The following is a 23,885-nucleotide window of genomic DNA, read 5'->3' on the forward strand; positions in this document are numbered from 1 at the left end:
TGTGGAGATACGTTCGTTCATCTAGCTCAAAGGGAATGGGTTGCAGGAGAAACATTTACTCTGGTTTCACAGTGTGTTTCCTAGTGCGGGTTTGAAGTTCCTGCAGTTTTCACTTTAAAACCGAGTTGGCGCGAGTACCTCCCCATATATATGTATGGATTGCAGTTTGCATTTAAAAGAATCTTTGTGTTCCCTACAATCTAGGTTAAGGACGGCTTTAACACACACTTATCTCTCAGAACTGAGCATGTGGAGAGACGTTCGTTCATCTAGCAATAATAGAACTGTTTACAGGAGAAACTTTTACTCTGGTTTCCCAGTGTGTTTCCTAGTGCCAGTTTGAAGTTCCTGCAGTTTTCACTCTAAATCGAGTTGGAGCGTGTACATCCCCATATATATGTATGGAGTGCAGTTTGCTACTGAAAATAAACTCTGTGTTCCAAAAAAGCTAGGTGAACCTCGGCTTTCACACACCCTTATCTCTCAGAACTGAGCAGGTGGAGAGACGTTCGTTCATCTAACACAAAGGGAACGCGTTGCAGGAGGAACATTTACTCTGGATTTTCAGTGTGTTTCCTAGTGCTGGTTTGAAGTTCCTGCAGTTTTCACTGTAAAACGAAGTTGGAACGAGTACCTACCCATATATATGAATTGAGTGCAGTTTGCATCAGAAAATAAACTTTGTGTTCCCTACAAGCTAGGTGAAGGACGGCTTTCACACACACTTATCTCTGAGAACTGAGCATGTGGGGAGAAGTTCGTTCATCTAGCATAAATGGAACGGTTTGCAGGAGAATGTTTTACTCTAGATTCTCAGTCCTTTTCCTAAAGCCGGTAAGAATTTCCTGCATGTTTCCCTGTAAAACCTAGTTGGAGCGAGTACCTACACATATATAAATATGGAGTGCAGTTTGCAACTGAAAAGAAAATTTCTGTTCCCTACAAGCTAGGTGAAGGACGGCATTCACACACACATATTTCTGAGAACTGAGCATGTGGAGAGACGTTCGTTCATCTAGCACAAATGGAACAGGTTGCAGGAGAAACTGTTACTCTGGATTTTCAGTGTGTTTCCTAGTGCCGGTTTGAAGTTCCTGCAGTTTTCACTTTAAAACCGAGTTGGAGCGAGTACCTCCCCATATATATGTTTGGAGTGCAGTTTGCAACTGAAAAGAAACTTTGTGTTCCCTACAAACTAGGTAAACGACTGCATTCACACACACTTATCTCTGAGAACTGAGCATGTTGAGAGACGTTTGTTCATCTAGCACAAAGAGAACGGTTGAGGAGGATCTTTTACTCTAGATTTTCAGTGTGTTTCCTAGTGCCGGTTTGAAGTTCCTGCAGTTTTCACTTTAAAACCGAGTTGGAGCGTGTACCTCCCCATATATATGTTTGGAGTGCAGTTTGCAACTGAAAAGAAACTCTGTGTTCCCAACAAGCTAGGTGAAGGACGGCTTTCACACACACTTATCTCTCAGAACTGAACATGTGGAGAGACGTTCGTTCATCTAGCAAAAAGGGAACAGTTTGCAGGAGGAACTTTTACTCTGAATTCTCAGTCTGTTTCCTAATGCCGGTTTGAAGTTCCTGCAGTTTTCCCTGTAAAACCGAGTTTGAGCGAGTAAATCCCCATATATATGTATGGATTCCACTTTGCTACTAAAAGAAACTTTGTGTTCCCCACCAGCTAGATGAAGGACGGATTTCACACACTCTTACTTCTGAGAACTGAGCATGTGGGGAGACTTTCTTTCATCTAGCGCAAAGGGAACGTTTTGCAAGAGAAACTATTACTCTGGATTTTAAGTGTGTTTCCTAGTGCCGGTTTGAAGTTCCTGCAGTTTTCACTGTAAAACCGAGTTGGAGCGAGTACCTCCGCATATGTAATAATGGAATGCAGTTTGCAACTGAAAACAAACTCTGTGTTCCCAACAAGCTTGGTGAATGACGACTTTCACACAGACTTATCTCTGACAACTGAGCATGTCGAGAGAATTTGTTCATCTAGCACAAAGAGAACGGGTTGAGGAGGAACTTTTACTCTAGATTTTCAGTGTGTTTCCTAGTATCGGTTTGAAATTACTGCAGTTTCCACTGTAAAATCGAGTTGGAGCGAGTACATACCCATATATATGTATGGAGTGCAGTTTGTATCAGAAAACAAAGTTTGTGTTACCTACAAGCTAGGTGAAAGACGGCTTTCACACACACTTATCTGTGAGAACTGAGCATGTGGAGAGACGTTCGTTGATCTAGCACAAAGGGAACGGTTTGAGGGGAAAGTTTTACCCTGGATTCTCAGGCTTTTTCCTAATGCCGTTTAGATGTTCCTGCAGTTTTCCCTGTAAAATCGAGTTGGAGCGAGTACCTGCCCATATATAAATATGGAATGCAGTTTGCAACTGAAAAGAAACTCTGAGTTCCCCACAAGCTAGGTGAATGACGGCTTCCACACACACACATCTCTGAGAACTTAGCATGTGGAGAGACGTTTGTTCATCTAGCACAAATGGAACGGTTTGCAGGAGGAAGTTTTACTATGGATTTTCAGTGGGTTTCCTAGTGCCGGTTTGAAATTCCTGCAGCTTTCACTGTAAAACAGAGTTGGAGCGAGTACATCCCCATATATATGTTTGGAGTACATTTGGCAACTGAAAAGAAACTTTGTGTTCCCTAAAGCTAGGTAAACGACTGCATTCACACACACTTATCTCTGAGAACTGAGCATGTGGAGAGACGTTCGTTCATTTAGCACAAAGGGAACTTTTTGCAGGAGAAACTTTTACTCTGGTTTCTCAGTGTGTTTCCTAGTGCCGGTTTGAAATTCCTGAAGTTATCACTGTAAAACCGTGTTGGTGCGAGTACTTTCCCATATATATGTATGGAGTGCAGTTTGCAACTGAAAACAAACTCTGAGTTCCCAACAAGCTAGTTGAATGACGACTTTCACACACACTTATCTCTGAGAACTGAGCATGTCGAGAGACGTTTGTTCATCTAGCACAAAGAGAACGGGTGAGGAGGATCTTTTACTCTAGATTTTCAGTGTGTTTCCTAGTACTGGTATTATATTACTGCAGATTTCACTGTGAAACAGAGTTGGAGCGTGTACATACCCATATATATGTATGGAGTGCAATTTGTATCAGAAAAAAAGTTTGTGTTCCCTACAAGCTAGGTGAAGGACGGCTTTCACACACACTTATCTCTGAGAACTGAGCATGTGGAGAGACGTTTGTTCATCTAGCACAAAGGGAACGGGTTGCAGGAGGAACTTATACTCTGGATTCTCAGTCTGTTTCCTAGTGCCGGTTTGAAGTTCCTGCAGTTTTCACTTTAAAACCGAGTTGGAGCGAGTACCTCCCCATATATATGTATGGATTGCAGTTTGCATTTAAAAGAAACTTTGTGTTCCCTACAAACTAGGTTAAGGACGGCTTTAACACACACTTATCTCTCAGAACTGAGCATGTGGAGAGACGTTCGTTCATCTAGATCTAATAGAACTGTTTACAGTAGAAACTTTTACTCTGGTTTCCCAGTGTGTTTCCTAGTGCCAGTTTGAAGTTCCTGCAGTTTTCACTCTAAATCGAGTTGGAGCGAGTACCTCCCCATATATATGTATGGAATGCAGTTTGCAACTGAAAATAAACTCTGTGTTCCAAAAAAGCTAGGTGAAGGTCGGCTTTTACACACTCTTATCTCTCAGAACTGAGCATGTGGAGAGAAGTTCGTTCATCTAACACAAATGGAACGCGTTGCAGGAGGAACATTTACTCTGGATTTTCAGTGTGTTTCCTAGTGCTGGTTTGAAGTTCCTGCAGTTTTCACTGTAAAACGAAGTTGGAGCGAGTACGTAACCATATATATGAATGGAGTGCAGTTTGCATCAGAAAATAAACTTTGTGTTCCCTACAAGCTAGGTGAAGGACGGCTTTCACACACACTTATCTCTGAGAACTGAGCATGTGGAGAGACGTTCGTTCATCTAGCATAAATGGAACGGTTTGCAGGAGAAAGTTTTACTCTGGATTCTCAGTACTTTTCCTAATGCCGGTAAGAAGTTCCTGCATGTTTCCCTGTAAAACCGAGTTGGAGGGAATACCTACCCATATATAAATATGGAGTGCAGTTTGCAACTGAAAAGAAACTTTCTGTTCCCTACAAGCTAGGTGAAGGACGGCATACACACACACTTATTTCTGAGAAATGAGCATGTGGAGAGACGTTCGTTCATCTAGCACAAAGGGAACGGGTGGCAGGAGAAACTGTTACTCTGGTTTCTCAGTGTGTTTCCTAGTGCCGGTTTGAAGTTCCTGCAGTTTTCACTTTAAAACCGAGTTGGAGCGAGTACCTCCCCATATATATATATGGAGTGCAGTTTGCAACTGAAAAGAAACTTTCTGTTCCCTACAAGCTAGGTGAAGGACGGCATTCACACACACTTATCTCTGAGAACTGAGCATGTGGAGAGACGTTCTTTCATCTAGCGCAAAGGGAACGGTTTGCAGGAGAAACTTTTACTCTGGTTTCCCAGTGTGTTTCCTAGTGCCGGTTTGAAGTTCCTGCAGTTTTCTCTGTAAAATCGAGATGGAGCGAGTACCTCCCCATATATATATATGGAATGCAGTTTGCAACTGAAAACAAACTCTCTGTTCCCAACAAGCTAAGTGAAAGGCGACTTTCACACACACTTATCTCTGAGAACTGTGCATGTCGAGAGACGTTTGCTCATCTAGCAGATAGAGAACGGGTTGTGGAGGAACTTTTACTCTAGATTTTCAGTGTGTTTCGTAGTACCGATTTGAAATTCCTGCAGTTTTCACTGTAAAAGCGAGTTGGAGCGGGTACATACCCATATATATGTATGGAGTGCAGTTTGCAACTGAAAAGAAACTTTCTGTTCCCTACAAGCTAGGTGAAGGGCGGCATTCACACACACTTGTCTCTGAGAACTGAGCATGTGGAGAGACGTTTGTTCATCTAGCACAAAGGGAACGGGTTGCAGGAGAAACTGTAACTCTGGCTTCTCAGTGTGTTTCCTAGTGCCGGTTTGAAGTTCCTGCAGTTTTCACTTTAAAACAGAGTTGGAGCGAGTAAATCCCCATATATATGTATGGATTCCACTTTGCCACTAAAAAGAAACTTTGTGTTCCCCACCAGCTAGGTGAAGGACGGCATTCACACACTCTTATTTCTAAGAACTGAGCATGTGGAGATACGTTCTTTCATCTAGCGCAAAGGGAACAGTTGTAGGAGAAACTTTCACTCTGGATTTTAAGTGTGTTTCCTAGTGCCGGTTTGAAGTTCATGCAGTTTTCACTGTAAAACCGAGATGGAGCGAGTACCTCCGCATATATTATTATGGAATGCAGTTTGCAACTGAAAAGAAACTCTGTGTTCCCAACAAGCTAGGTGAAGTACGGCATTCACACACACTAATCTCTGAGAACTGAGCATGTGGAGAGACGTTCGTTCATCTAGCACAAGGGAACGGGTTGCAGAAGAAACTGTTACTCTGGTTTCTCAGTGTGTTTCCTAGTGCCGGTTTGAAGTTCCTTCAGTTTTCACTTTAAAACCGAGTTGGATCCAGTACCTCCCCATATATATGTATGGAGTGCAGTTTGCAACTGAAAAGAAACTCTGTGTTCCCAACAAGCTAGGTGAATGGCGGCTTTCACACACACTTATCTCTGAAAACTGAGCCTGTCAAGAGACGTTTGTTCATCTAGCACAAAGAGAACGGTTTGAGGAGGAATTTTACTCTAGATTTTCAGTGTGTTTCCTAGTAGCGGTTTGAAATTACTGCAGTTTTCACTGTAAAACCGAGTTGGAGCGAGTACATACACATATATATGTATGGAGTGCAGTTTGCAACTGAAAAGAAACTTTGTGTTGCCTACAAGCTAGGTGAAGGACGGCATACACACACACTTATCTCTCAGAACTGAGCATGTGGAGAGACGTTCGTTCATCTAGCAATAATAGAACTGTTTACAGGAGAAACTTTTACTCTGGTTTCCCAGTGTGTTTCCTAGTGCCAGTTTGAAGTTCCTGCAGTTTTCACTCTAAATCGAGTTGGAGCGTGTACATCCCCATATATATGTATGGAGTGCAGTTTGCTACTGAAAATAAACTCTGTGTTCCAAAAAAGCTAGGTGAACCTCGGCTTTCACACACCCTTATCTCTCAGAACTGAGCAGGTGGAGAGACGTTCGTTCATCTAACACAAAGGGAACGCGTTGCAGGAGGAACATTTACTCTGGATTTTCAGTGTGTTTCCTAGTGCTGGTTTGAAGTTCCTGCAGTTTTCACTGTAAAACGAAGTTGGAACGAGTACCTACCCATATATATGAATTGAGTGCAGTTTGCATCAGAAAATAAACTTTGTGTTCCCTACAAGCTAGGTGAAGGACGGCTTTCACACACACTTATCTCTGAGAACTGAGCATGTGGAGAGAAGTTCGTTCATCTAGCATAAAGGGAACGGTTTGCAGGAGAATGTTTTACTCTGGATTCTCAGTCCTTTTCCTAAAGCCGGTAAGAATTTCCTGCATGTTTCCCTGTAAAACCTAGTTGGAGCGAGTACCTACACATATATAAATATGGAGTGCAGTTTGCAACTGAAAAGAAAATTTCTGTTACCTACAAGCTAGGTGAAGGACGGCATTCACACACACTTATTTCTGAGAACTGAGCATGTGGAGAGACGTTCGTTCATCTAGCACAAATGGAACAGTTTGCAGGAGAAACTGTTACTCTGGATTTTCAGTGTGTTTCCTAGTGCCGGTTTGAAGTTCCTGCAGTTATCACTTTAAAACCGAGTTGGAGCGAGTACCTCCCCATATATATGTTTGGAGTGCAGTTTGCAACTGAAAAGAAACTTTGTGTTCCCTACAAACTAGGTAAACGACTGCATTCACACACACTTATCTCTGAGAACTGAGCATGTGGAGAGACGTTTGTTCATCTAGCACAAAGAGAACGGTTGAGGAGGATCTTTTACTCTAGATTTTCAGTGTGTTTCCTAGTGCCGGTTTGAAGTTCCTGCAGTTTTCACTTTAAAACCGAGTTGGAGCGTGTACCTCCCCATATATATGTTTGGAGTGCAGTTTGCAACTGAAAAGAAACTCTGTGTTCCCAACAAGCTAGGTGAAGGACGGCTTTCACACACACTTATCTCTCAGAACTGAACATGTGGAGAGACGTTCGTTCATCTAGCAAAAAGGGAACAGTTTGCAGGAGGAACTTTTACTCTGAATTCTCAGTCTGTTTCCTAATGCCGGTTTGAAGTTCCTGCAGTTTTCCCTGTAAAACCGAGTTTGAGCGAGTAAATCCCCATATATATGTATGGATTCCACTTTGCTACTAAAAGAAACTTTGTGTTCCCCACCAGCTAGATGAAGGACGGATTTCACACACTCTTACTTCTGAGAACTGAGCATGTGGGGAGACTTTCTTTCATCTAGCGCAAAGGGAACGGTTTGCAAGAGAAACTATTACTCTGGATTTTAAGTGTGTTTCCTAGTGCCGGTTTGAAGTTCCTGCAGTTTTCACTGTAAAACCGAGATGGAGCGAGTACCTCCGCATATGTAATAATGGAATGCAGTTTGCAACTGAAAACAAACTCTGTGTTCCCAACAAGCTTGGTGAATGACGACTTTCACACAGACTTATCTCTGACAACTGAGCATGTCGAGAGAATTTGTTCATCTAGCACAAAGAGAACGGGTTGAGGAGGAACTTTTACTCTAGATTTTCAGTGTGTTTCCTAGTATCGGTTTGAAATTACTGCAGTTTCCACTGTAAAATCGAGTTGGAGCGAGTACATACCCATATATATGTATGGAGTGCAGTTTGTATCAGAAAACAAAGTTTGTGTTACCTACAAGCTAGGTGAAAGACGGCTTTCACACACAATTATCTGTGAGAACTGAGCATGTGGAGAGACGTTCGTTGATCTAGCACAAAGGGAACGGTTTGAGGGGAAAGTTTTACCCTGGATTCTCAGGCTTTTTCCTAATGCCGTTTAGATGTTCCTGCAGTTTTCCCTGTAAAATCGAGTTGGAGCGAGTACCTGCCCATATATAAATATGGAATGCAGTTTGCAACTGAAAAGAAACTCTGAGTTCCCCACAAGCTAGGTGAATGACGGCTTCCACACACACACATCTCTGAGAACTTAGCATGTGGAGAGACGTTTGTTCATCTAGCACAAATGGAACGGTTTGCAGGAGGAAGTTTTACTATGGATTTTCAGTGGGTTTCCTAGTGCCGGTTTGAAATTCCTGCAGCTTTCACTGTAAAACAGAGTTGGAGCGAGTACATCCCCATATATATGTTTGGAGTACATTTGGCAACTGAAAAGAAACTTTGTGTTCCCTAAAGCTAGGTAAACGACTGCATTCACACACACTTATCTCTGAGAACTGAGCATGTGGAGAGACGTTCGTTCATTTAGCACAAAGGGAACTTTTTGCAGGAGAAACTTTTACTCTGGTTTCTCAGTGTGTTTCCTAGTGCCGGTTTGAAATTCCTGAAGTTATCACTGTAAAACCGTGTTGGTGCGAGTACTTTCCCATATATATGTATGGAGTGCAGTTTGCAACTGAAAACAAACTCTGAGTTCCCAACAAGCTAGTTGAATGACGACTTTCACACACACTTATCTCTGAGAACTGAGCATGTCGAGAGACGTTTGTTCATCTAGCACAAAGAGAACGGGTGAGGAGGATCTTTTACTCTAGATTTTCAGTGTGTTTCCTAGTACTGGTATTATATTACTGCAGATTTCACTGTAAAACAGAGTTGGAGCGTGTACATACCCATATATATGTATGGAGTGCAATTTGTATCAGAAAAAAAGTTTGTGTTCCCTACAAGCTAGGTGAAGGACGGCTTTCACACACACTTATCTCTGAGAACTGAGCATGTGGAGAGACGTTTGTTCATCTAGCACAAAGGGAACGGGTTGCAGGAGGAACTTATACTCTGGATTCTCAGTCTGTTTCCTAGTGCCGGTTTGAAGTTCCTGCAGTTTTCACTTTAAAACCGAGTTGGAGCGAGTACCTCCCCATATATATGTATGGATTGCAGTTTGCATTTAAAAGAAACTTTGTGTTCCCTACAAACTAGGTTAAGGACGGCTTTAACACACACTTATCTCTCAGAACTGAGCATGTGGAGAGACGTTCGTTCATCTAGATCTAATAGAACTGTTTACAGTAGAAACTTTTACTCTGGTTTCCCAGTGTGTTTCCTAGTGCCAGTGTGAAGTTCCTGCAGTTTTCACTCTAAATCGAGTTGGAGCGAGTACCTCCCCATATATATGTATGGAGTGCAGTTTGCAACTGAAAATAAACTCTGTGTTCCAAAAAAGCTAGGTGAAGGTCGGCTTTTACACACTCTTATCTCTCAGAACTGAGCATGTGGAGAGAAGTTCGTTCATCTAACACAAAGGGAACGCGTTGCAGGAGGAACATTTACTCTGGATTTTCAGTGTGTTTCCTAGTGCTGGTTTGAAGTTCCTGCAGTTTTCACTGTAAAACGAAGTTGGAGCGAGTACGTAACCATATATATGAATGGAGTGCAGTTTGCATCAGAAAATAAACTTTGTGTTCCCTACAAGCTAGGTGAAGGACGGCTTTCACACACACTTATCTCTGAGAACTGAGCATGTGGAGAGACGTTCGTTCATCTAGCATAAATGGAACGGTTTGCAGGAGAAAGTTTTACTCTGGATTCTCAGTACTTTTCCTAATGCCGGTAAGAAGTTCCTGCATGTTTCCCTGTAAAACCGAGTTGGAGGGAATACCTACCCATATATAAATATGGAGTGCAGTTTGCAACTGAAAAGAAACTTTCTGTTCCCTACAAGCTAGGTGAAGGACGGCTTTCACACACACTTATCTCTCAGAACTGAACATGTGGAGAGACGTTCGTTCATCTAGCAAAAAGGGAACAGTTTGCAGGAGGAACTTTTACTCTGAATTCTCAGTCTGTTTCCTAATGCCGGTTTGAAGTTCCTGCAGTTTTCCCTGTAAAACCGAGTTTGAGCGAGTAAATTCCCATATATATGTATGGATTCCACTTTGCTACTAAAAAGAAACTTTGTGTTCCCCACCAGCTAGATGAAAGACGGCTTTCACACACTCTTATTTCTGAGAACTGAGCATGTGGAGAGACGTTCTTTCATCTAGCGCAAAGGGAACGGTTTGCAGGAGAAACTATTACTCTGGATTTTAAGTGTGTTTCCTAGTGCCGGTTTGAAGTTCCTGCAGTTTTCAGTGTAAAACCGAGATGGAGCGAGTACCTCCGCATATGTAATAATGGAATGCAGTTTGCAACTGAAAACAAAATCTGTGTTCCCAACAAGCTTGGTGAATGACGACTTTCACACAAACTTATCTCTGACAACTGAGCATGTCGAGAGAATTTGTTCATCTAGGACAAAGAGAACGGGTTGAGGAGGAACTTTTACTCTAGATTTTCAGTGTGTTTCCTAGTATCGGTTTGAAATTACTGCAGTTTCCACTGTAAAATCGAGTTGGAGCGAGTACATACCCATATATATGTATGAAGTGCAGTTTGTATCACAAAAAAAATTTTGTGTTACCTACAAGCTAGGTGAAAGACGGCTTTCACACACAATTATCTGTGAGAACTGAGCATGTGGAGAGACGTTCGTTGATCTAGCACAAAGGGAACGGTTTGCAGGGGAAAGTTTTACCCTGGATTCTCTGGCTTTTTCCTAATGCCGGTTAGATGTTTCTGCAGTTTTCCCTGTAAAATCGAGTTGGAGCGAGTACCTCCCCATATATAAATATGGAATGCAGTTTGCAACTGAAAAGAAACTCTGTGTTCCCAACAAGCTAGGTGAAGGGCGGCTTCACACACACTAATCTCTGAGAACTGAGCATGTGGAGAGACGTTCGTTCATCTAGCACAAAGGGAACGGTTTGCAGAAGAAACTGTTACTCTGGATTCTCAGTGTGTTTCCTAGTGCCGGTTTGAAGTTCCTTCAGTTTTCACTTTAAAACCGATTTGGAGCCAGTACTTCCCCATATATATGTATGGAGTGCAGTTTGCTACTGAAAAGAAACTCTCTGTTCCCAACAAGCTAGGTGAAGGGCGGCTTTCACACACACTTATCTCTCAGAACTGAGCATGTGGAGAGACGTTCGTTCATCTAACACAGAGGGAAAATTTTGCAGGAGGAAATTTTACTCTGGATTCTCAGTCTATTTCATAATGCCGGTTTGAAGTTCCTGCAGTTTTCATTGTAAATAGATTTGGAGCGAGTACCTCCCCATATATATGTATGGAGTGCAGTTTGCAAGTGAAATGAAACTCTGTGTTCCCAACAACCTAGGTGAAGGACGGCTTTTACACACTCTTATCTCTGAGAACTGAGCATGTGGAGAGACGTTCGTTCATCTAACGCAAAGGGAACGGTATGCAGGAGAAATTTTACTCTGGTTTCCCAGTTTGATTCCTAGTGCCAGAATGAAGATCCTGCAGTTTTCACTGTAAAACCGAGTTGGAGCGAGTACCTCATCATATATACGTATGGAATGCAGTTTGCAACTGAAAAGAAACTCTGAGTTCCCCACAAACTAGGTGAATGACGGCTTCCACACACACACATCTCTGAGAACTGAGCATGCTGATAGACGTTCGTTCATTTAGCACAAAGGGAACTTTTTGCAGGAGAAACTTTTACTCCGGTTTCTCAGTGTGTTTTCTAGTGCCGGTTTGAAATTCCTGAAGTTATCACTGTAAAACCGTGTTGGAGCGAGTACTTTCCCATATATATGTATGGAGTGCATTTTGCAACTGAAAACAAACTCTGAGTTCCCAACAAGCTAGTTGAATGACGACTTTCACACACACTTATCTCTGAGAACTGAGCATGTCGAGAGACGTTTGTTCATCTAGCACAAAGAGAACGGGTGAGGAGGATCTTTTACTCTAGATTTTCAGTGTGTTTCCTAGTACCGGTATTAAATTACTGCAGTTTTCACTGTAAAACCGAGTTGGAGCGTGTACATACCCATATATATGTATGGAGTGCAATTTGTATCAGAAAACAAAGTTTGTGTTCCCTACAAGCTAGGTGAAGGACGGCTTTCACACACACTTATCTCTGAGAACTGAGCATGTGGAGATACGTTCGTTCATCTAGCTCAAAGGGAATGGGTTGCAGGAGAAACATTTACTCTGGTTTCACAGTGTGTTTCCTAGTGCGGGTTTGAAGTTCCTGCAGTTTTCACTTTAAAACCGAGTTGGCGCGAGTACCTCCCCATATATATGTATGGATTGCAGTTTGCATTTAAAAGAATCTTTGTGTTCCCTACAATCTAGGTTAAGGACGGCTTTAACACACACTTATCTCTCAGAACTGAGCATGTGGAGAGACGTTCGTTCATCTAGCAATAATAGAACTGTTTACAGGAGAAACTTTTACTCTGGTTTCCCAGTGTGTTTCCTAGTGCCAGTTTGAAGTTCCTGCAGTTTTCACTCTAAATCGAGTTGGAGCGTGTACATCCCCATATATATGTATGGAGTGCAGTTTGCTACTGAAAATAAACTCTGTGTTCCAAAAAAGCTAGGTGAACCTCGGCTTTCACACACCCTTATCTCTCAGAACTGAGCAGGTGGAGAGACGTTCGTTCATCTAACACAAAGGGAACGCGTTGCAGGAGGAACATTTACTCTGGATTTTCAGTGTGTTTCCTAGTGCTGGTTTGAAGTTCCTGCAGTTTTCACTGTAAAACGAAGTTGGAACGAGTACCTACCCATATATATGAATTAAGTGCAGTTTGCATCAGAAAATAAACTTTGTGTTCCCTACAAGCTAGGTGAAGGACGGCTTTCACACACACTTATCTCTGAGAACTGAGCATGTGGAGAGAAGTTCGTTCATCTAGCATAAATGGAACGGTTTGCAGGAGAATGTTTTACTCTAGATTCTCAGTCCTTTTCCTAAAGCCGGTAAGAATTTCCTGCATGTTTCCCTGTAAAACCTAGTTGGAGCGAGTACCTACACATATATAAATATGGAGTGCAGTTTGCAACTGAAAAGAAAATTTCTGTTCCCTACAAGCTAGGTGAAGGACGGCATTCACACACACATATTTCTGAGAACTGAGCATGTGGAGAGACGTTCGTTCATCTAGCACAAATGGAACAGGTTGCAGGAGAAACTGTTACTCTGGATTTTCAGTGTGTTTCCTAGTGCCGGTTTGAAGTTCCTGCAGTTTTCACTTTAAAACCGAGTTGGAGCGAGTACCTCCCCATATATATGTTTGGAGTGCAGTTTGCAACTGAAAAGAAACTTTGTGTTCCCTACAAACTAGGTAAACGACTGCATTCACACACACTTATCTCTGAGAACTGAGCATGTTGAGAGACGTTTGTTCATCTAGCACAAAGAGAACGGTTGAGGAGGATCTTTTACTCTAGATTTTCAGTGTGTTTCCTAGTGCTGGTTTGAAGTTCCTGCAGTTTTCACTTTAAAACCGAGTTGGAGCGTGTACCTCCCCATATATATGTTTGGAGTGCAGTTTGCAACTGAAAAGAAACTCTGTGTTCCCAACAAGCTAGGTGAAGGACGGCTTTCACACACACTTATCTCTCAGAACTGAACATGTGGAGAGACGTTCGTTCATCTAGCAAAAAGGGAACAGTTTGCAGGAGGAACTTTTACTCTGAATTCTCAGTCTGTTTCCTAATGCCGGTTTGAAGTTCCTGCAGTTTTCCCTGTAAAACCGAGTTTGAGCGAGTAAATCCCCATATATATGTATGGATTCCACTTTGCTACTAAAAGAAACTTTGTGTTCCCCACCAGCTAGATGAAGGACGGATTTCACACACTCTTACTTCTGAGAACTGAGCATGTGGGGAGACTTTCTTTCATCTAGCGCAAAGGGAACGTTTTGCAAGAGAAACTATTACTCTGGATTTTAAGTGTGTTTCCTAGTGCCGGTTTGAAGTTCCTGCAGTTTTCACTGTAAAACCGAGTTGGAGCGAGTACCTCCGCATATGTAATAATGGAATGCAGTTTGCAACTGAAAACAAACTCTGTGTTCCCAACAAGCTTGGTGAATGACGACTTTCACACAGACTTATCTCTGACAACTGAGCATGTCGAGAGAATTTGTTCATCTAGCACAAAGAGAACGGGTTGAGGAGGAACTTTTACTCTAGATTTTCAGTGTGTTTCCTAGTATCGGTTTGAAATTACTGCAGTTTCCACTGTAAAATCGAGTTGGAGCGAGTACATACCCATATATATGTATGGAGTGCAGTTTGTATCAGAAAACAAAGTTTGTGTTACCTACAAGCTAGGTGAAAGACGGCTTTCACACACACTTATCTGTGAGAACTGAGCATGTGGAGAGACGTTCGTTGATCTAGCACAAAGGGAACGGTTTGAGGGGAAAGTTTTACCCTGGATTCTCAGGCTTTTTCCTAATGCCGTTTAGATGTTCCTGCAGTTTTCCCTGTAAAATCGAGTTGGAGCGAGTACCTGCCCATATATAAATATGGAATGCAGTTTGCAACTGAAAAGAAACTCTGAGTTCCCCACAAGCTAGGTGAATGACGGCTTCCACACACACACATCTCTGAGAACTTAGCATGTGGAGAGACGTTTGTTCATCTAGCACAAATGGAACGGTTTGCAGGAGGAAGTTTTACTATGGATTTTCAGTGGGTTTCCTAGTGCCGGTTTGAAATTCCTGCAGCTTTCACTGTAAAACAGAGTTGGAGCGAGTACATCCCCATATATATGTTTGGAGTACATTTGGCAACTGAAAAGAAACTTTGTGTTCCCTAAAGCTAGGTAAACGACTGCATTCACACACACTTATCTCTGAGAACTGAGCATGTGGAGAGACGTTCGTTCATTTAGCACAAAGGGAACTTTTTGCAGGAGAAACTTTTACTCTGGTTTCTCAGTGTGTTTCCTAGTGCCGGTTTGAAATTCCTGAAGTTATCACTGTAAAACCGTGTTGGTGCGAGTACTTTCCCATATATATGTATGGAGTGCAGTTTGCAACTGAAAACAAACTCTGAGTTCCCAACAAGCTAGTTGAATGACGACTTTCACACACACTTATCTCTGAGAACTGAGCATGTCGAGAGACGTTTGTTCATCTAGCACAAAGAGAACGGGTGAGGAGGATCTTTTACTCTAGATTTTCAGTGTGTTTCCTAGTACTGGTATTATATTACTGCAGATTTCACTGTGAAACAGAGTTGGAGCGTGTACATACCCATATATATGTATGGAGTGCAATTTGTATCAGAAAAAAAGTTTGTGTTCCCTACAAGCTAGGTGAAGGACGGCTTTCACACACACTTATCTCTGAGAACTGAGCATGTGGAGAGACGTTTGTTCATCTAGCACAAAGGGAACGGGTTGCAGGAGGAACTTATACTCTGGATTCTCAGTCTGTTTCCTAGTGCCGGTTTGAAGTTCCTGCAGTTTTCACTTTAAAACCGAGTTGGAGCGAGTACCTCCCCATATATATGTATGGATTGCAGTTTGCATTTAAAAGAAACTTTGTGTTCCCTACAAACTAGGTTAAGGACGGCTTTAACACACACTTATCTCTCAGAACTGAGCATGTGGAGAGACGTTCGTTCATCTAGATCTAATAGAACTGTTTACAGTAGAAACTTTTACTCTGGTTTCCCAGTGTGTTTCCTAGTGCCAGTTTGAAGTTCCTGCAGTTTTCACTCTAAATCGAGTTGGAGCGAGTACCTCCCCATATATATGTATGGAGTGCAGTTTGCAACTGAAAATAAACTCTGTGTTCCAAAAAAGCTAGGTGAAGGTCGGCTTTTACACACTCTTATCTCTCAGAACTGAGCATGTGGAGAGAAGTTCGTTCATCTAACACAAATGGAACGCGTTGCAGGAGGAACATTTACTCTGGATTTTCAGTGTGTTTCCTAGTGCTGGTTTGAAGTTCCTGCAGTTTTCACTGTAAAACGAAGTTGGAGCGAGTACGTAACCATATATATGAATGGAGTGCAGTTTGCATCAGAAAATAAACTTTGTGTTCCCTACAAGCTAGGTGAAGGACGGCTTTCACACACACTTATCTCTGAGAACTGAGCATGTGGAGAGACGTTCGTTCATCTAGCATAAATGGAACGGTTTGCAGGAGAAAGTTTTACTCTGGATTCTCAGTACTTTTCCTAATGCCGGTAAGAAGTTCCTGCATGTTTCCCTGTAAAACCGAGTTGGAGGGAATACCTACCCATATATAAATATGGAGTGCAGTTTGCAACTGAAAAGAAACTTTCTGTTCCCTACAAGCTAGGTGAAGGACGGCATACACACACACTTATTTCTGAGAAATGAGCATGTGGAGAGACGTTCGTTCATCTAGCACAAAGGGAACGGGTGGCAGGAGAAACTGTTACTCTGGTTTCTCAGTGTGTTTCCTAGTGCCGGTTTGAAGTTCCTGCAGTTTTCACTTTAAAACCGAGTTGGAGCGAGTACCTCCCCATATATATATATGGAGTGCAGTTTGCAACTGAAAAGAAACTTTCTGTTCCCTACAAGCTAGGTGAAGGACGGCATTCACACACACTTATCTCTGAGAACTGAGCATGTGGAGAGACGTTCTTTCATCTAGCGCAAAGGGAACGGTTTGCAGGAGAAACTTTTACTCTGATTTCCCAGTGTGTTTCCTAGTGCCGGTTTGAAGTTCCTGCAGTTTTCTCTGTAAAATCGAGATGGAGCGAGTACCTCCCCATATATATATATGGAATGCAGTTTGCAACTGAAAACAAACTCTCTGTTCCCAACAAGCTAAGTGAAAGGCGACTTTCACACACACTTATCTCTGAGAACTGTGCATGTCGAGAGACGTTTGCTCATCTAGCAGATAGAGAACGGGTTGTGGAGGAACTTTTACTCTAGATTTTCAGTGTGTTTCGTAGTACCGATTTGAAATTCCTGCAGTTTTCACTGTAAAAGCGAGTTGGAGCGGGTACATACCCATATATATGTATGGAGTGCAGTTTGCAACTGAAAAGAAACTTTCTGTTCCCTACAAGCTAGGTGAAGGGCGGCATTCACACACACTTATCTCTGAGAACTGAGCATGTGGAGAGACCTTTGTTCATCTAGCACAAAGGGAACGGGTTGCAGGAGAAACTGTAACTCTGGCTTCTCAGTGTGTTTCCTAGTGCCGGTTTGAAGTTCCTGCAGTTTTCACTTTAAAACAGAGTTGGAGCGAGTAAATCCCCATATATATGTATGGATTCCACTTTGCCACTAAAAAGAAACTTTGTGTTCCCCACCAGCTAGGTGAAGGACGGCATTCACACACTCTTATTTCTAAGAACTGAGCATGTGGAGATACGTTCTTTCATCTAGCGCAAAGGGAACAGTTGTAGGAGAAACTTTCACTCTGGATTTTAAGTGTGTTTCCTAGTGCCGGTTTGAAGTTCATGCAGTTTTCACTGTAAAACCGAGATGGAGCGAGTACCTCCGCATATATTATTATGGAATGCAGTTTGCAACTGAAAAGAAACTCTGTGTTCCCAACAAGCTAGGTGAAGTACGGCATTCACACACACTAATCTCTGAGAACTGAGCATGTGGAGAGACGTTCGTTCATCTAGCACAAGGGAACGGGTTGCAGAAGAAACTGTTACTCTGGTTTCTCAGTGTGTTTCCTAGTGCCGGTTTGAAGTTCCTTCAGTTTTCACTTTAAAACCGAGTTGGATCCAGTACCTCCCCATATATATGTATGGAGTGCAGTTTGCAACTGAAAAGAAACTCTGTGTTCCCAACAAGCTAGGTGAATGGCGGCTTTCACACACACTTATCTCTGAAAACTGAGCCTGTCAAGAGACGTTTGTTCATCTAGCACAAAGAGAACGGTTTGAGGAGGAATTTTACTCTAGATTTTCAGTGTGTTTCCTAGTAGCGGTTTGAAATTACTGCAGTTTTCACTGTAAAACCGAGTTGGAGCGAGTACATACACATATATATGTATGGAGTGCAGTTTGCAACTGAAAAGAAACTTTGTGTTGCCTACAAGCTAGGTGAAGGACGGCATACACACACACTTATCTCTGGGAACTGAGCATGTGGAGAGACGTTCGTTCATCTAGCACAAAGGGAACGGGTTGCAGGAGAAACTGTTACTCTGGTTTCTCAGTGTATTTCCTGGTGCCGGTTTGAATTTCCTGCAGTTTTCACTTTATAACCGAGTTGGAGCGAGTACCTCCCCATATATATGTATGGATTGCAGTTTGCATTTAAAAGAATCTTTGTGTTCCCTACAAGCTAGGTTAAGGACGGCTTTAACACACACTTATCTCTCAGAACTGAGCATGTGGAGAGACGTTCGTTCATCTAGCAATAATAGAACTGTTTACAGGAGAAACTTTTACTCTGGTTTCCCAGTGTGTTTCCTAGTGCCAGTTTGAAGTTCCTGCAGTTTTCACTCTAAATCGAGTTGGAGCGTGTACATCCCCATATATATGTATGGAGTGCAGTTTGCTACTGAAAATAAACTCTGTGTTCCAAAAAAGCTAGGTGAACCTCGGCTTTCACACACCCTTATCTCTCAGAACTGAGCAGGTGGAGAGACGTTCGTTCATCTAACACAAAGGGAACGCGTTGCAGGAGGAACATTTACTCTGGATTTTCAGTGTGTTTCCTAGTGCTGGTTTGAAGTTCCTGCAGTTTTCACTGTAAAACGAAGTTGGAACGAGTACCTACCCATATATATGAATTGAGTGCAGTTTGCATCAGAAAATAAACTTTGTGTTCCCTACAAGCTAGGTGAAGGACGGCTTTCACACACACTTATCTCTGAGAACTGAGCATGTGGAGAGAAGTTCGTTCATCTAGCATAAAGGGAACGGTTTGCAGGAGAATGTTTTACTCTGGATTCTCAGTCCTTTTCCTAAAGCCGGTAAGAATTTCCTGCATGTTTCCCTGTAAAACCTAGTTGGAGCGAGTACCTACACATATATAAATATGGAGTGCAGTTTGCAACTGAAAAGAAAATTTCTGTTCCCTACAAGCTAGGTGAAGGACGGCATTCACACACACTTATTTCTGAGAACTGAGCATGTGGAGAGACGTTCGTTCATCTAGCACAAATGGAACAGTTTGCAGGAGAAACTGTTACTCTGGATTTTCAGTGTGTTTCCTAGTGCCGGTTTGAAGTTCCTGCAGTTATCACTTTAAAACCGAGTTGGAGCGAGTACCTCCCCATATATATGTTTGGAGTGCAGTTTGCAACTGAAAAGAAACTTTGTGTTCCCTACAAACTAGGTAAACGACTGCATTCACACACACTTATCTCTGAGAACTGAGCATGTGGAGAGACGTTTGTTCATCTAGCACAAAGAGAACGGTTGAGGAGGATCTTTTACTCTAGATTTTCAGTGTGTTTCCTAGTGCCGGTTTGAAGTTCCTGCAGTTTTCACTTTAAAACCGAGTTGGAGCGTGTACCTCCCCATATATATGTTTGGAGTGCAGTTTGCAACTGAAAAGAAACTCTGTGTTCCCAACAAGCTAGGTGAAGGACGGCTTTCACACACACTTATCTCTCAGAACTGAACATGTGGAGAGACGTTCGTTCATCTAGCAAAAAGGGAACAGTTTGCAGGAGGAACTTTTACTCTGAATTCTCAGTCTGTTTCCTAATGCCGGTTTGAAGTTCCTGCAGTTTTCCCTGTAAAACCGAGTTTGAGCGAGTAAATCCCCATATATATGTATGGATTCCACTTTGCTACTAAAAGAAACTTTGTGTTCCCCACCAGCTAGATGAAGGACGGATTTCACACACTCTTACTTCTGAGAACTGAGCATGTGGGGAGACTTTCTTTCATCTAGCGCAAAGGGAACGGTTTGCAAGAGAAACTATTACTCTGGATTTTAAGTGTGTTTCCTAGTGCCGGTTTGAAGTTCCTGCAGTTTTCACTGTAAAACCGAGATGGAGCGAGTACCTCCGCATATGTAATAATGGAATGCAGTTTGCAACTGAAAACAAACTCTGTGTTCCCAACAAGCTTGGTGAATGACGACTTTCACACAGACTTATCTCTGACAACTGAGCATGTCGAGAGAATTTGTTCATCTAGCACAAAGAGAACGGGTTGAGGAGGAACTTTTACTCTAGATTTTCAGTGTGTTTCCTAGTATCGGTTTGAAATTACTGCAGTTTCCACTGTAAAATCGAGTTGGAGCGAGTACATACCCATATATATGTATGGAGTGCAGTTTGTATCAGAAAACAAAGTTTGTGTTACCTACAAGCTAGGTGAAAGACGGCTTTCACACACACTTATCTGTGAGAACTGAGCATGTGGAGAGACGTTCGTTGATCTAGCACAAAGGGAACGGTTTGAGGGGAAAGTTTTACCCTGGATTCTCAGGCTTTTTCCTAATGCCGTTTAGATGTTCCTGCAGTTTTCCCTGTAAAATCGAGTTGGAGCGAGTACCTGCCCATATATAAATATGGAATGCAGTTTGCAACTGAAAAGAAACTCTGAGTTCCCCACAAGCTAGGTGAATGACGGCTTCCACACACACACATCTCTGAGAACTTAGCATGTGGAGAGACGTTTGTTCATCTAGCACAAATGGAACGGTTTGCAGGAGGAAGTTTTACTATGGATTTTCAGTGGGTTTCCTAGTGCCGGTTTGAAATTCCTGCAGCTTTCACTGTAAAACAGAGTTGGAGCGAGTACATCCCCATATATATGTTTGGAGTACATTTGGCAACTGAAAAGAAACTTTGTGTTCCCTAAAGCTAGGTAAACGACTGCATTCACACACACTTATCTCTGAGAACTGAGCATGTGGAGAGACGTTCGTTCATTTAGCACAAAGGGAACTTTTTGCAGGAGAAACTTTTACTCTGGTTTCTCAGTGTGTTTCCTAGTGCCGGTTTGAAATTCCTGAAGTTATCACTGTAAAACCGTGTTGGTGCGAGTACTTTCCCATATATATGTATGGAGTGCAGTTTGCAACTGAAAACAAACTCTGAGTTCCCAACAAGCTAGTTGAATGACGACTTTCACACACACTTATCTCTGAGAACTGAGCATGTCGAGAGACGTTTGTTCATCTAGCACAAAGAGAACGGGTGAGGAGGATCTTTTACTCTAGATTTTCAGTGTGTTTCCTAGTACTGGTATTATATTACTGCAGATTTCACTGTAAAACAGAGTTGGAGCGTGTACATACCCATATATATGTATGGAGTGCAATTTGTATCAGAAAAAAAGTTTGTGTTCCCTACAAGCTAGGTGAAGGACGGCTTTCACACACACTTATCTCTGAGAACTGAGCATGTGGAGAGACGTTTGTTCATCTAGCACAAAGGGAACGGGTTGCAGGAGGAACTTATACTCTGGATTCTCAGTCTGTTTCCTAGTGCCGGTTTGAAGTTCCTGCAGTTTTCACTTTAAAACCGAGTTGGAGCGAGTACCTCCCCATATATATGTATGGATTGCAGTTTGCATTTAAAAGAAACTTTGTGTTCCCTACAAACTAGGTTAAGGACGGCTTTAACACACACTTATCTCTCAGAACTGAGCATGTGGAGAGACGTTCGTTCATCTAGATCTAATAGAACTGTTTACAGTAGAAACTTTTACTCTGGTTTCCCAGTGTGTTTCCTAGTGCCAGTGTGAAGTTCCTGCAGTTTTCACTCTAAATCGAGTTGGAGCGAGTACCTCCCCATATATATGTATGGAGTGCAGTTTGCAACTGAAAATAAACTCTGTGTTCCAAAAAAGCTAGGTGAAGGTCGGCTTTTACACACTCTTATCTCTCAGAACTGAGCATGTGGAGAGAAGTTCGTTCATCTAACACAAAGGGAACGCGTTGCAGGAGGAACATTTACTCTGGATTTTCAGTGTGTTTCCTAGTGCTGGTTTGAAGTTCCTGCAGTTTTCACTGTAAAACGAAGTTGGAGCGAGTACGTAACCATATATATGAATGGAGTGCAGTTTGCATCAGAAAATAAACTTTGTGTTCCCTACAAGCTAGGTGAAGGACGGCTTTCACACACACTTATCTCTGAGAACTGAGCATGTGGAGAGACGTTCGTTCATCTAGCATAAATGGAACGGTTTGCAGGAGAAAGTTTTACTCTGGATTCTCAGTACTTTTCCTAATGCCGGTAAGAAGTTCCTGCATGTTTCCCTGTAAAACCGAGTTGGAGGGAATACCTACCCATATATAAATATGGAGTGCAGTTTGCAACTGAAAAGAAAATTTCTGTTCCCTACAAGCTAGGTGAAGGACGGCATACACACACACTTATTTCTGAGAAATGAGCATGTGGAGAGACGTTCGTTCATCTAGCACAAAGGGAACGGGTGGCAGGAGAAACTGTTACTCTGGTTTCTCAGTGTGTTTCCTAGTGCCGGTTTGAAGTTCCTGCAGTTTTCACTTTAAAACCGAGTTGGAGCGAGTACCTCCCCATATATATGTATGGAGTGCAGTTTGCAACTGAAAAGAAACTTTCTGTTCCCTACAAGCTAGGTGAAGGACGGCATTCACACACACTTATCTCTGAGAACTGAGCATGTGGAGAGACGTTCTTTCATCTAGCGCAAAGGGAACGGTTTGCAGGAGAAACTTTTACTCTGGTTTCCCAGTGTGTTTCCTAGTGCCGGTTTGAAGTTCCTGCAGTTTTCTCTGTAAAATCGAGATGGAGTGAGTACCTCCACATATATAATTATGGAATGCAGTTTGCAACTGAAAACAAACTCTCTGTTCCCAACAAGCTAAGTGAAAGGCGACTTTCACACACACTTATCTCTGAGAACTGTGCATGTCGAGAGACGTTTGCTCATCTAGCACATAGAGAACGGGTTGTGGAGGAACTTTTACTCTAGATTTTCAGTGTGTTTCGTAGTACCGATTTGAAATTCCTGCAGTTTTCAATGTAAAAGCGAGTTGGAGCGGGTACATACCCATATATATGTATGGAGTGCAGTTTGCAACTGAAAAGAAACTTTCTGTTCCCTACAAGCTAGGTGAAGGGCGGCATTCACACACACTTATCTCTGAGAACTGAGCATGTGGAGAGACGTTTGTTCATCTAGCACAAAGGGAACGGGTTGCAGGAGAAACTGTAACTCTGGCTTCTCAGTGTGTTTCCTAGTGCCGGTTTGAAGTTCCTGCAGTTTTCACTTTAAAACAGAGTTGGAGCGAGTACCTCCCCATATATATGTATGGAGTGCAGTTTGCAATTGAAAAGAATCTCTGTGTTCCCAACAAGCTAGGTGAAGGGCCGCTTTCACACACACTTATCTCTGAGAACTGAGCATGTGGAGATACGTTCTTTCATCTAGCGCAAAGGGAACAGTTGTAAGAGAAACTTTCACTCTGGATTTTAAGTGTGTTTCCTAGTGCCGGTTTGAAGTTCATGCAGTTTTCACTGTAAAACCTAGATGGAGCGAGTACCTCCACATATATTATTATGGAATGCAGTTTGCAACTGAAAACAAACTCTGTGTTCCCAACAAGCTTGGTGAATGAAGACTTTCACACACACTTATCTCTGATAACTGAGCATGTCGAGAGACTTTGTTCATCTAGCACAAAGAAAACCGGTTGAGGAGGAACTTTTACTCTAGATTTTCAGTGTGTTTCCTAGTACCGGTTTGAAATTACTGCAGTTTTCACTGTAAAACCGAGTTGGAGCGAGTACATACCCATATATATGTATGGAGTGCAGTTTGTATCAGAAAACACAGTTTGAGTTACCTACAAGCTAGGTGAAAGACGGCTTTCACACACACTTATCTGTGAGAACTGAGCATGTGGAGAGACGTTCGTTGATCTAGCACAAAGGGAACGGTTTGCAGGGGAAAGTTTT

This window comes from Camelus dromedarius, chromosome 16 (assembly GCF_036321535.1).
Source record: "Camelus dromedarius isolate mCamDro1 chromosome 16, mCamDro1.pat, whole genome shotgun sequence".
NCBI lineage: Eukaryota > Metazoa > Chordata > Mammalia > Artiodactyla > Camelidae > Camelus > Camelus dromedarius.